This window comes from Pristis pectinata, chromosome 24 (genome assembly GCF_009764475.1).
Source record: "Pristis pectinata isolate sPriPec2 chromosome 24, sPriPec2.1.pri, whole genome shotgun sequence".
In the NCBI taxonomy this organism is placed as follows: Eukaryota; Metazoa; Chordata; class Chondrichthyes; order Rhinopristiformes; family Pristidae; genus Pristis; species Pristis pectinata.
In genome coordinates this window covers 34,883,319-34,897,994 of record NC_067428.1, presented here as the reverse complement: position 1 = coordinate 34,897,994, position 14,676 = coordinate 34,883,319, and the positions used below count along the sequence as shown (strand labels likewise).

General features: G+C 47.1%; 1 protein-coding gene across 3 annotated transcripts in view; it reads right to left on the bottom strand.

The window, feature by feature from the left end:
• Positions 1-14,676, bottom strand: part of rfxank (regulatory factor X-associated ankyrin-containing protein) — an 830,559-nt gene that overhangs the window by 785,870 nt on the left and 30,013 nt on the right. The window lies entirely within an intron of this gene.

Below are 14,676 nucleotides of genomic sequence, written 5' to 3'. Positions count from 1 at the left end.
TGGCAACAGAAGACAGAGGGTGATGGTAGAGGGTTGTTTTTGTGACTGGATGCCTGTGACTATGGTGTTGCACAGGGATCAGTGCTGGGACCTTCGCTGTTTGAAATATACATGAATGATTTGGATGTAGATAGAACATAGAACAGTACAGCACAGTACAGGCCCTTCGGCCCATGATATTGTGCCAACCTATATAAAAACCTATTCCATGATCAATCTAACCCTTCCATCCTACACAGCCCATAACCCTCCATTTTTCTTTCATCCATGTGTCTATCTAAGAGCCTTTTAAATGTCCCCATTATATCAGCCTCTACCACCACCCCTGGCAGTGCGTTCCAGGCACCCACCACTCTCTGTGTAAATAAAACCTACCTCTAACATCACTTTCCTCCTCAGACCTTAAAAGGATGTCCTCTGGTATTGGCCATTGCCGCCCTGGGGAAAAGGTGCTGGCTGTCCACTCTATCTATGCCCCTCATAATCTTATACACCTCTATCAAGTCACCTCTCATCCTGCGTCGCTCCAAAGAGAAATGTCCTAGCTCATTTTACCTTTCCTCATGAGGCATGTTCTCTAATCCAGGTAGCATCCTGGTAAATCTCTTCTGCACCCTCTCTAAAGCTTCCATATCCTTCCTATAATGAGGTGACCAGAACTGAACAAAATACTCCAAGTGTGGTCTAACCAGTGTTTTATAGAGCTGCAACATTACCTCATGTCTCCTGAACTCAATCCCCTGACTAATGAAGGCCAGCAAACCACACGACTTCTTAACTACCCTATCAACTTGTGCGGTAACTTTGAGGGATCTCTGGACTTGGATCCCAAGATCCCTCTGTTCCTCCACACTGCTAAGAGTCCTTCCATTAACATTGTACTCTTCCTTCATATTCAATCTTCCGAAGTGTATCATTTCACACTTTTCAGAACTGAAATCCATCTGCCACTTCTCTGCCCAACTCTGCATCCGGTCTATATCCAGCTGCAACCTACGACAACCTTCTACACTATCCACTATGCCTCCAACCTCTGTCATCTGCAGACTTACTAACCCACCCCTCCACTTCCTCACCCAAGTCATTTATAAAAATCACAAAGAGCAGGGGTCCCAGATCCCTGCAGAACACCACTTGTCACTGACTTCCAGGCAGAATACACTCCATCTACTAACCCCCTCTGCCTTCTGTGGGCAAGGCAATTCCGAATCCATGCAACCAAGTCTCCATGGATCCTTTGCCTCATGACTTTCTGGATGAGCCTATCATGGGGAACCTTGTCAAACACCTTACTAAAGTCCATATACACCACATCCACCGCTTACCTTCATCTATTTGTTTTGTTGCCTTCTAAAAACTCAATTAAGCTTGTGAGGCATGACCTGCCCCTCACAAAACCATGCTGACTATCCCTAATATGATTATGCTTCTCGAAATGCTCATAAATCCTATCCCTAAGAATCCTCTCCAATAGCTTGGCCACCACTGACATAAGACTCACTGGTCTATAATTCCCAGGATTATCTCTATGAGCTTTCTTAAACAACAGAACAACATGTTCCATCCTCCAATCCTCTGGTACCACTCCTGTGGCCAGGGAGGATGCAAAGATCTTCGTCAATGCCCCAGCAATCTCTACCCTTGCTTCCCACAGTAACTGGGGATATATCCTATCCAGTCCTGGGGACTTATCTATCCTAATGTTTTTCAGAGGTTCCAACACTCTCTTTCTTAACCTCAACATGCTCCAACATATTAGCCTGTTCTATGCTGACCTCACATTCGTCAAAGTGTCTCTCCCTAGTGAACACTGAAGCAAAGTATTAGTTAAGGATGTTCACTACCTCCTCAGCCTCCAGGCACCTGTTTCCCCCTTTATCCCTGAGCAGTCCTACCTCACTCTAGTCATCCTCCTGTTATTCACATACGTATGGAATGCCTTGGGGTTTTCCTTTATTCTACTCGCCAAGGCCTTCTCATGTCCCCTGCTTGCTCTCCTAAGTCCCTTCTTAGGAGAGGAAATGTAGGAGGCATGATCGGTAAGTTCACGGATGACATGAATAATGGTGGAGTTGTTGACAGTGTGGAGGGTAGTCTCAGGTTACAGGGTGATGCTGACGTGCTGGTGAAATGGGCTGAGAAATGGCAGATGGGGTTTAATCCTGTTAAATGTGAGGTGATGCATTTTGGGAGGACTAATGAGGCTGGGACATACACTGTGAATGGTGGGGTCCTGCGGAGTGTTGGGAACAGAGGGACCTTGGTGCACAAGTCCCTTGAAGGTGGCAGCGCTTGTCGTGGTTAAGAAGGCAGATGGGATGTTCGTCTTCATTGGTTGGGGCACTGAAGACAAGAGCAGGGAGATTCTGCTCCTGTCATGGTTCCGAGTGCTGGCCCTCAATTTGGCCCCATTGATGGGGCCTTGTTGTGCAGCACATGGATTCCATGCACCACTAATTGCATAATGACATACACCTGAGTCCCATCAGGAGACTAGCATAAGAACCCTGGTTTCACTAGCACTAGTTGCCAGAGTATTGGTACATTTCAGGGTATCCTTTGTTTCCTGACTGCTTGGAGCTGCCAACTCTAGAGCAGTCCTGGTTTTGCTGTGTCTCCTTGAGAGTTCTGTTTCTGTGTCAGGACTCCATCTCAGAGCCCTGAGGCAAGATTCCTCCTGGTTGCTGTCTGTATTTGGTTCTGAGGAAGCATCCTGACTCCAGTCTTGTACTGTGGTTCTGCATTTGGGTTCTCTGTGATCTTGTGTGACATTGTGACAGCTGACTTCATAAAACCTTGGTCAGACCACAGCTGGAGATCTGCATACATTTCTGGTCACTGCACTACAGGAAGGATGTGATGCCACCTGAGAAGGTGCAGTGGTGATTCCCCAGGGTGTTGCTGGGATGGAGTGTTTCAGTTATGAGGAGAGGCTGTTTGTTCTCCCTGGAGTGGAGAAGGTTAACAGGGGATCTGGGTTATGTGTATAAAATGATGAGGGTATAGAGAGAGTAGGAAACTTTCTCCATATCAGAGGTAAATAAAACTAGAGGGTGTAGATTTATGGTAAGGGGAGGATATTCTAAGGGGGACCTTCTACCACCAGAGTGGTGAGTACCTGGAACTCACTGCCTGACAGAATGGTGGAAGCAGTCACTGACAGCATCTCAGAAGTGTCTAGATGAGCACTTGAAGTGCTGAAACATGGCATCAATGTAGATGGGTGTCCATGGGTCAGCATGGATGAGGTGGGCAGAATTGCCTGTTTCCATGCTGTTTGACACTCTGACTCTGGTGAGGTGATGTACAACAGGATGAGGTAGTGTCCTCAGGAGGACAGGAGATGTGTAGACAGTGAGTGACAGGCCAGAAGGCAAGTGGTGTTCAGTGGGAGGTTGAAGTGGTCATGAATGACAGATGCCTGATGTGAGTTAGAGGCTGGGACCTCATTGAGAAGATTGGAAAGTTACTACAGAGAGTATGGCTGGTGAGCTTGGAGATCAATGTTGACCGGCTGATGCAATCAAAAGGATTCAAGATGATGAAACAGTTTGAGCATTCACACTGAGGTTTTCTTTCAATAATTGATGCTGCCTTTAAAATGTAATCTTAGTCATTGAAAAGCTGAGCTAAAATTGCAGCTCTTGAAAGAAGAAGCAGAAGACCTGGCTTGTGAGTGGTTCTGAGCAGGAGGTATTGATCGGAAGGGGAAGGTTACTGAGTCCAAACTCCAATGAGAGCACAACATTTTGTGAAGCTGTTATAAATTTTATTTTTTGTACGTCCTTGCTTTTTTTTTTGGAACTCTCCTTATCGATCTGCAGATTCTGCTATTAACTGAAATATATTGCCACTTCTTCATTGTCACTGGGTCTAGGTCCTGGGACTCCCTCACCAACACCACTGTGGCAGCACACCCCCACCTTCCTGGGGGCAGTGAGGGGTGGCCAGTAAATGCTGGCCTTGTCATTAATGCCCAGATCCCAAAAAGGTGAATAATTAAACAAATCTGAGGTGAGATTGTGGTAAATTGGCAAAGTGACATTAATGAGTTATTGAAAGTGTTTTGGGGCCACATCTGACATGGTGTGGGGGTAGGGGAAGTTGGGCTGTGATTCCACGTGGTCAGGGAGCCTTCTGATGTTTCCTGTCCTTGGATCAGTGAGAAGGGAATCTCCATTTGTCAGGGTGATGGGTGTACCTGGTACCTTGGCGGTTACCCCTCAGCTCAAATCCATGGCTTCAGGAAATGGGTTTTTTTAATCAACTGTCTACCTGTCTTCCTGTTGACATTTGAATTCCCACCTCTCTGTTATGGAAACCTGCTGGTCACATTATAATTACACCCTCAGCAGAATAGGTGTTTGTGCCATCACTGGAATGAAACACATCACACTCTGTGAAAGTCAGTCTATTGTTCCCCTGTTCACTGCTGGCAACAGCACAGCCCAAGGACTTGACTGGAAAGAGCTGTCACTATTAACATAAGGTGAAACATTCAGTGCCTCAAGCCTCCTCTGCTATTCCAGACCTTGATGATCCTTTACCCATTGCATTAACACCCTGCCACCACCTATGCCTCTAACCACATCTACCTCTGCATGGTGACCTTCAGTGTGCTGGGTATGAGGCTACCCAGGTGCCTTTGAGTATCACCAGTGAACATGCAAATATTTCAATGAATTTGTTCACACCAGCTCCCAGTGATAACAAAGAGATAAATGTTCCTGAATATTGTGAGGGTAATGGGCAGAACTGAACCAGTGGCACGGGATCACATTCACCACCTGAAGAGTTTAACCTTCCAGTCACAAGGCAGCACCTCGCTGAGTGTGGTAGCGGGACTGTTGGTCAAGGGTTGTGCTCAGACTTCTGAAGTGAGACACACTCACTGCTTGAGAGGGTGGGAGAGGCAGAAACCCTCGCCACCATTAAACAAGACTTGAAGAGCCGTGACCTGCAGAGGTGTGAACGTAGTGTGGGAAGGTGGCGCCGGACTGGGGAGCTCAGTCATGGCCGGCAGTCACAAGGAGCTGACTGGTCTCCTTCATAACATTTATCTTCTGTGATTCCACAATTCACTGGCCTTCTGACAGAGGTAAAGATGCTGGCTGTAAATCAAGCCCACTTGGGCTGTGGTGCTTATTACTGGGTACTTAGAATGAAAATTAGGACAGAATGTAACAAATTAATTGTGTTGGTGAAGATGCTGAATTGTTGCCCATTGCCACTGGAGCCTGCACTGTCCCCAACTTCTCATCGGTCACCCCGAGGGAGCGTGACCCATGTATAAAGTCACATTTTACAATCACTTTACAAACAGTGCATAAAGTCTCATAGAAAGTGAAACTTCAATCTCCACTTTAATCACGTTAACAATATCCTTGCTCTCCTCCAATCCCCTGACTTTGAGATACCAAGTTCAACTGCAATAAATGCTGGCCTTTCCAGTACTGCCTGTAACCCATCAATTTAAACTAAACCATTGCTTCTGAACCCTACTCTGGGTCTGGCTTCCTTCATCTGCTGCCAGTCACCCTCCCCTCTCTCTGCCTCCACATCAGAACACAAAGCCTTATCCCTGTGGAGCAAGAGTACAGCATTCAGCTTTACCCCACCAACACCACTCAGTTCCTTGTGCAGAGACAACTTCACCAGAATGGTACTGGGGCTGGAAGGGTGAATGCTGAGGACAGGTTGTATAAACCCAGCTGAGAACTCCCCCAAGTGCAGAACCCCAAGGCATGAGCTGGCTGCTGCCCTTCTTAAAGGCACAACATTAGCTGTCCTCCAGTTTTCCAGCACCTCGCCTGTGGCAAATGAAGATACAAACTCTCTGCCAAGCCCTCAGCATCTCCTCCCTTGCTTCCCACAACATCCTGGATACATCTGGCCAGGCCCTAGGGATTTATCCAGCTTTTTATTCTTCAAGACCTCCACCACCTCCTGCTTTGTAATGTTCAGGATATCACTGTTCCTTCCCCCAAGCTCACTAATTCCATGTTCTGCTCTCCCTCTTTGCAAAGTAGCCCTGGAAGTTTTCTCAATGTTTAAGGAGCCACTTCAATGTTTGCAGGTGTTCAACTTCTCTCCCCAAATCTCTACTGGATGTGGCTAATTACACTGACCAGTCCAAGCTGACTGGCCTTTCCATCTCTGTGTTACCAAGGAGAAAGGGTTGCCGTGCAACACTTGTGTTGCTTAGAATTGATTTTTCTGCTTTGCTGATTGTGTCTTGCTGCATTTCTATCGATTCCACTTCTGTTAAAAAAGCCACGTTGAAATAGATCTATTTTTTAAAAATACTTATTTGTCATATAAGAAAAGGCTTCTCATAGAGTATCTTATAGTTCAAACAAAATATTTATATAGTGCCTTCCGTGACCTTGCACTTTATAATGTGCCTTGGGGTCACTGGAGGCATTTATTGAACTGTAGCCACTGTTTACACAAACACAACAGCCTCTGAAGAACAGGACCTCCAGGCATGTGGTCTCTGAGTTATCACCTGACCAGGTGTAAATCAGCAACGGGGTGATGGAGAGGTGTGAGACCGAGAGCTCCCATTTCAGGGGACACTGGTACTGGAAGGAGCAATGCTGATGGAACCAGGCAGAGATCTGGATCCATGCAGAATAATCAGAAAGACACTGAATGAAAGAGAAGGGCAGGGAAATTAAAGCCACTGTTCCCTGGATAAATGAACAAACAGAACGTAAAACAGAGAAGAACGCAGTACAGGTAATGAATGGCGGACGTCTACAGGAGAGAACAAGGCTAGTTACAGAAGGGGGTCGTAAAGGAAACAAGGGAGAGTGTGAGGGACTGGCAGCAAATGTAAAGGGGAATCCAAAAGTATTTTTCAGGATGTGAACAGGGGCAGGGGTTGTAAGGTGAGGGATGGGGCTCATCAGAGGGTAAAAAGAATATCTCCTCCTGGGCTGTGGTGTTATATGAACACTTCACATCGGTCTTCATCAGCAAAGGGAGATGTGGTGGAGCTAAAGATCGATAAAGGGGAGGTACTAGAAAAATGAGCTGCACGTAAAAGGGATAAACCCCTGGTCCAGATGGAATATCTCAGAGGTTCCTCCGAAGGTGATTGGAGGAAGATATAAGGGGGATGTCAGAGGTAAGTTTTTTACACAGAGAGTGGTGGGTGCGTGGAACGCACTGCCGGCAGAGGTTGTGGGGGCAGATACATTAGGGACATTTAAGAGACTCTTAGATAGACACGTGAATGATAGAAAAATGGAGGGCTATGTGGGAGGGAAGGGTTAGATAGATATTAGAGCAGGATAAAGTGTCAGCACAACATTGTGGGCCAAAGGGCCTGGACTGTGCTGTAGTGTTCGATGTTCTATGTACTGGGGGAGGTAAGGGAGGAAGCTGCAGAGACTCTGGCCAGAATCTCCCAAACAGCTACAGCTCCTGGGGCAGTGCCTGAGGGCTGTAAATGTTACACCCTCATTCAAAACAACATAAACGGATGAACCTGGTGACTATAGATCAGCAGTGAGGATTGTTCTAGAAAGAATTATCGGGGACAGAATTAGCAGTTTTGTCAACAATTAGCAATTTTGTGTAAATTGATTTGAAGAAGCCAGCATTTGTTAAAGTTAAATTGTGTCCGCTTCGAAGAATTTTTCTGACAAAACTCTTCTCTTTCTCTCTTTCTCAGTTCTGATGAAATGTCTCATAGAACACAGAACACTACAGCACAGTACAGGCCCTTCAGCCCACAATGTTGTGCTGACATCTTATCCTGCTCTAAGATATATCTAACCCTTCCCTCCCACATAGCCCCCCATTTCTCTATCATTCATGTGTCTAACTAAGAGTCTCTTAAATGTCCCTAATGTATCTGCCCCCACAACCTCTGCCGGCAGTGCGTTCCACGCACCCACCACTCTCTGTGTAAAAAACTTACCCCTGACATTCCCCTCATACCTTCCTCCAATCACCTTAAAGTTATGTCCCCTCGTGTTAGCCATTGTCGCCCTGGGAAAAAGTCTCTGACTGTCCACTCGATCAATGTCTCTTATCATCTTGTACACCTCTATCAAGTCACCTCTCATCCTCCTTCTCTCCAAAGAGAAAAGCCCTAGCTCACTCAACCTATCCTCATAAGACATGCTCTCTAATCCAGGCAGCATCCTGGTAAATCTCCTCTGCACCCTCTCTAAAGCTTCCACATCCTTCCTATAATGAGGCAACCAGAACTGAACACAATACTCCAAGTATGGTCTAACCAGAGTTCTATAGAGCTGCAACATTACCTGGTGGCTCTTGAACTCAATACCCCAACTAATGAAGGCCAACACACCATACCCCTTCCTAACAAACCCTGTCAACCTGCGTGGCAACATTGAGGGATCTATGGACATGGACCTCATGATCCCTCTGTTCCTCCACACTGCTAAGATTCCTGCCATTAACCTTGTATTCTGCCTACAAATTCATTCTCCCGAAGTGTATCACTTCACACTTTTCTGGGTTGAACTCCATCTGCCACTTCTCAGCCCAGTTCTGCATCCTATCAATGTCCTGTTGTAACCTACAGCAACCTTCTACACTATCCACAACACCACCAACCTTCCAGTTGTCTGAAAACTTACTAACCCACCCTTCCACATCCTCATCCAAGTCATTTGTAAAAATCACAAAGAGCAGGGGTTCCAGAACAGATCCCTGTGGAACACCACTGGTCACTGACCTCCAGGCAGAATACGCTCCATCTACCACCACCCTCTGTGGGTGAGCCAATTCTGAATCCACACAGCCAAGTTTCCCTGGATCCCATGCCTCCTGACTTTCTGAATGAGCCTTCCATGAGGAACCTTATCAGATGCCTTACTAAAATCCATGTACACCACATCCACTGCTCTACCTTCATCAATGTGCTTTGTCACATCCTCAAAGAATTCAGTCAGGCTCGTGAGGCATAATCTGCCCCTCACAAAGCCATGCTGACTGTCCCTAATCAGCCTATGCTTCTCCAAACGCACATAAATCCTGTCTCTAAGAATCTTCTCCAATAATTTGCCCACCACTGAAGTAAGACTCACTGGTCTGTAATTCCCAGGGTTATCCCTACTCCATTTCTTGAACAAAGGAACAACATTTGCCACCCTCCAATCATCTGGCACTACTCCTGTGGTCAGTGAGGACGCAAAGATCATCGCCAAAGGTGCAGCAATCTCTTCCCTCGCATTCTGTAATAACCTTGGATATATCCCGTCCGGCCCCGGTGACTTATCTATCCTAATGTTTTTCAAAAGCTCCAGCACATTCTCTTTCTCCATGTCGACATGTCCTAGCACATCAGCCTGTCGTACGCCATCCTCACAAACGTCAAGGTCTCTCTCACTGGTGAATACTGAAGCAAAGTATTCATTGAGGACCTCCCCTACCTCTTCCAACTCCAGGCACATGTTTCCTCTTTTATCCCTGATCGATCCTACCCTCACTCTAGTCATCCTCCTGTTCTTCACAGACATGTAGAAAGCCTTGGGGTTTTCCTTGATCCTATGCATCAAGGACTTCTCGTGCCCCCTTCTAGCTCTATTCTAAAGTCCATTCTAAAGCTCCCTCCTGGCTTCCTTGTAACTCTCCAGAGCCCTGTCTGATCCATGCTTTCTAAACCTCAGGTCAGCTTCTTTCTTCCTCTTGACAAGATATTCTACATCTCGTGTCAACCACGGTTCCTTCACTCTACCATCCTTACCCTGCCTCAATGGGACAAACCTATCCAGAGCCCCATGCAAGTATTCCTTAAACAACCTCCACATTTCCATTGTGCACTTCCCCAAGAACATCTGTTCCCAATTTACACTCCCAAGTTCCTGCTTAATAGCATCATAATTCCCCCTCCCCCAGTTAAATACTTTCCCATATTGTCTGTTCCTATCCCTCTCCAAGGCTATGGTAAAGGTCAAGGAGTTATGGCCACTGTCTCCAAAATGCTCTCCCAACAAGATATCTGAAACCTGATCAGGCTCATTGCATAGTACCAGGTCCAGTACGGCCTCTCCTCTAGTCAGCCTGTCCACATACTGTGTCAGGAATCCTTCCTGGACACACCTAACAAACTCAGTCCCATCTATCCCCTTTACACTAAGGAGGTGCCAATCAATATTAGGGAAGTTGACATCACCCATGACAACAACCCTGTTATTTTTGCACCTCTCCAAAATCTGCCTCCTGATCTGCTCCTCAGTGTCTCTGCTGCTATTGGGGGGTCTGTAAAATACTCCCAATAGAGTGATCGCTCCCTTCCTGTTTCTGACTTGCACCCACTCTGACTCAGTGGACGATCCCTCCAGAACGTCCTCCCTTTCTACAGCTGTGATATTGTCCCTGATCAGCAAAGCCACTCCCCCACCTCTTTACCTCCGTCCCTGTCCCTATTGAAACATCTAAACCCCGGAATATCCAGCAGCCATTCCTGCCCTTGTGACAGCCAAATCTCTGTAATGGCCACCACGTCATAGTTCCATGTACTTATCAGCCTTGTTCGCATTAGACACACTTCAGCCCATCCAACTGACTGCAATTTTGCCCTTTCAACTGCCTATCCTTCCTCACAGTCTCTCTGCACCCTGCATCTTCTCGTATACTAAATGCACCAACCTCTGACCTATCACTCGGGTTCCCATCCCCCTACTGAACTAGTCTCACTCAGAAACATTAATTTTTACTCTTTCCACAGCTGCTGCCTGACCAGAAGTTTCTGCTTTTGTTTGAGATTTCCAGTATTTACAGCGTTTTTTTTAGTCTCATTTACTAGATGAAAAATTGGCTCAGTAACAGGAAACAAGGAATAGTAACGAGAGGTTGTCCTGAGAAGTGCACAGTGGAGCTCCCAGGGATCAGTACAAGGACCACTTTCCTTCTTAATATAATTTCTTAATGACTTGGGCTTTGGTGCACAGTGCACAATTTTCAAATTTGAAGATGACAAAAATTGGAAGCATTGTTAACAATGAAGAGGATAATAATGGACCTCAGGAAGTCTATTTCTGTCTGTGGAACAGCAGAGAGGTGGTGGCTGAAATTTAACTTTGAGGAGTGTGAAGTGTTACATTTTGATAAGAGGAGTGAGAAGAGGCAAATTAAACCAGAGGACACATGTGTAAAAGGGGTACAAGGACAGAGAGGTCAGGGGATGAGTACATTATTTGTTGAAGAACTAAACAATGATGAACCTTTAAAAAACACTTTTCAGCCACAGATGCAGTGCTGTGTCCAGGGCTGGCTGTCATACTGTAGAAAAGATGTGAAGGCTTTGGAGCAGGCACAGAAAAGATTCCAGGGATGTGGGGCTGTGGATAGAGTTGTTCTCCTTGAACTGGAGGAGGGTACAAGGGGATCTGAGAGAGGGATATAACATCATTTAGAGTATACACAGGACAGGTAGAAACTGTTCCAATGGTGGAGGAATGAAGAACCAGTATTTCTGTATGCCTTTTAACCACTTTCAACAAACAATGCACATCCACCAACCAGCTGATTTGCAGAATTGCCAAAAGAAATATGTTTTTACCCAGCGAGTTGTTTGGGTCAGAGATGCACTCTAGGGGGCTGTGGTGGAGGCAGGTTCAACCACAGTAAACACAAAGGGAGCTGGATAAGTGCTGAAAGGGAACATCTTGCAGAGTTATGGAGAGATGGAGGGGAGTGGAACAACAGGATTGCTCTCACTTAGATGGGCAGAATAGCCTTGTTCCTTCAGAGTCAGAACCAGGTTTATTATCACTGACGTATGACGTGAAATTAGTTGTTTTGCGGCAGCAGTACAGTGCAAGACATAAAAATCACTATAAATTACAAATTAAATAAATGGTGCAAAACAAGGGAATAACGAGGAAGTGTTCGTGGCTTCATAGACTGTTCAGAAATCTGACGGCAGAGGGGAAGAAGCTGTTCCTGAATCATTGAGTGTGGGTCTTCAGGCTCCTGTACCTCCTCCCCGATAGTAGTAACGAGAAGAGGGCATGTCCCAGGTGGTGAGGGTCCCTAGCGATGGATGCCGCCTTCTCGAGGCACTGAAGATGTCCTCGATGGTGGGGAACCATTGTGTAACCATCCTGTGATTCTGTAAAGATTTAATGTCAGCCCTTCTGCAAGAAGCCAGAGCCCAGAGTTCCTTCCCCTGAAGCTGGGGATGTGAAGTCCATCAATGGACCAGCTTGGGATGGTGAACAGCCCCATCTCGTGGTGTGTTCTACAATTACACAACTTTAGAGAGGGTCACAGTGAGAACTGCAGCTTCACGTGTGTTCACAGGAGGGCACAGTCTTCTCACAGAAGTGGTGCAACAACGATCTTCATTTCTCACACGTGTAGATGTTCAAAATGTGTGTTCTGGCCTCGAGATCATCGCCGATTTCCAGATTTCCACCCCTCTGCCTCCACAGATGCACTTGACCCACTGAGCTAATGTACAGTCTCTGGAAAATAACACTGAAGACCTCAGAGCAAGACTGCGGTACCAGAGGGACATCAGGGACTGTTGTGTACTCTGCTTCATAGAGACATGGCTCAGCCCCAGCACTCCGGACACAGCGCTCCAGCCCGAGGGCTTCACTATCCATTGTGTAGACCGGACAGTGGCATCAGGTAAAGGCAGAGGCGGCGGCATTTGCTTCATGATTAACCCTTCATGGTGCACAGATGTGGAGGTTCTGTCTCAGTCCTGCTCCCCCAACCTGGAACATCTGGCGGTCAAGTGTTGTCCGTTTTATCTGCCAAGGGAGTTCCCCACCGTCATCCTGGTAACAGTGTACATTCCACCCCTGGCAGATGTCAGGCTGACACTGGGGGAGCTGAGCACTGTGATCAACAGTCACGAGACAGCACACCTTGATGCCTCCCCAGTCATCGTGGGGACTTCAACCAGGCCAGCTCGAAGAAGTCTCTGACAAACTACCACCAACACGTCACCTGCGGAACCAGAGGAGCCAACACACTCGATCACTGTTACACCACCATCAAGAACGCTGACCATGCCATCCCACACCCGCATTTTGACAAGTCCGATCACCGGGCTGTACTTCTACTCCCGACATACAGGCAGAGACTGAGGACCACAGCACCAGTGGTGAGGACCGTGAAGGTCTGGTCAAGGGAGGCGGAGGAGCGTTTACAGAACTGCTTCGAATCAGTGGACTGGACTATATTCAGCGATTCATCTTCAGATCTGAATGAATACGCCATGACCGTCACCGACTTCATCAAGGGAACTGTGTGGATGAGTGTGTGCCGGCGAGAACATACCAAGTTTTCCCAAACCAGAATCCCTGTGAACCAGGAGATTCAAAGTCTGCTGAGGGCTAGATCTGTGGTGATCAAAACCAGTGATCCAGAACCCTACAAAAGTCCAGGCACGACCTACGGAAGGCCACCGTGAGAGTGAAAAGGCAATTCCGTGTGAAGTTAGAGACACAATGAGCCACACGACAGCTGTGGCAGGGTTTGCATGCCATCATTAGGATTTTGAAATTTGGTGTGTCACCAAAGACTCCTGCAAATTTCTACAGATGTACGGTGGAGAACATTCTGACTGGTTGCATCACCGCCTGGTACGGAGGCTCCAACCTGCAGGATTGAAAGAGGCTGCAGAGGGATGTAGACTCAGCCAACTCCATCACGGGCACAACTCTCCCTGCCATCAAGGATATCTTCAAGAGGCGGTGCCTCAAGAAGGCAGCATCCGTCACAAAGGACCCTCACCACCCAGGACACGCCCTCTTCATGTTACTACCATCAGGGAGGAGGTACAGGAGCCTGAAGACTCACACTCAACGATTCAGGAACAGCTTCTTCCCCTCTGCCATCAGATTCCTGAATGGTCCATGAACCCATGAACATTGCCTCGTTATTCCTCTTTTGCACTATTTATTTATTTTTGCAACTTTGTAAATTTTATGTCTTGCACCGTACCTGCTGCTGCAAAACAACTCATTTCACGACATGTGTCCGTGATGATTGTTCTTCCAATATTCCATCATTCCCCACTGACCCTAAGTTCTGGGATCCTCTCCCTGAACCTCTCCACACTGTCTCCTCCTTTCAAATGTAGTTAAAACTTTAATTGTTTGACCAGTCTTTTTACTATCTCCTCACCTGCCTCGGTTAGTTTGATGATGACCCTGCGAAGCCTCCTGGGATAGTGCACTACATTATAGGTGCTATAGAATTACAAGTTATTGTTGTTGGTGGTGGTACAGACGAGCAGAGAGCCTGGTTGGGAAGGTTTGTGGGGCAAGGTTGACCCTCAGTGACTCCCTTGCCCCTGTCACCACCAACTGCTAATTCCATTGGTGACGACTCGGCGTGAGCCTGGTGTTGTGAGGGGCATCAAGTCACGTTCATCCATTTCTTGGAATAGTTCGAGTGAGCTGCGACCGATCGCAGACCGAGTCGCCGTTCACCATTGTAACTTCGCGTGCCTCAGACCGGGGGGTCCGGACGGGGGCGGTCCGGGGCTTGGAGCAGCCTGTCCAGTGAATGCTCTACGGCTGCTGCATCCCGACAACTCCCTGCACCCAAGAAATGAATCTCTTTTATTGATTGCTGATTGTGACCTGGAGTCTTGCTGTGCGCAGACGGGTGGCGGGTTCCCACGGCAGTCGGGACAGCATTTCGCTCACAGTTTATACCTGCTGAATAAAC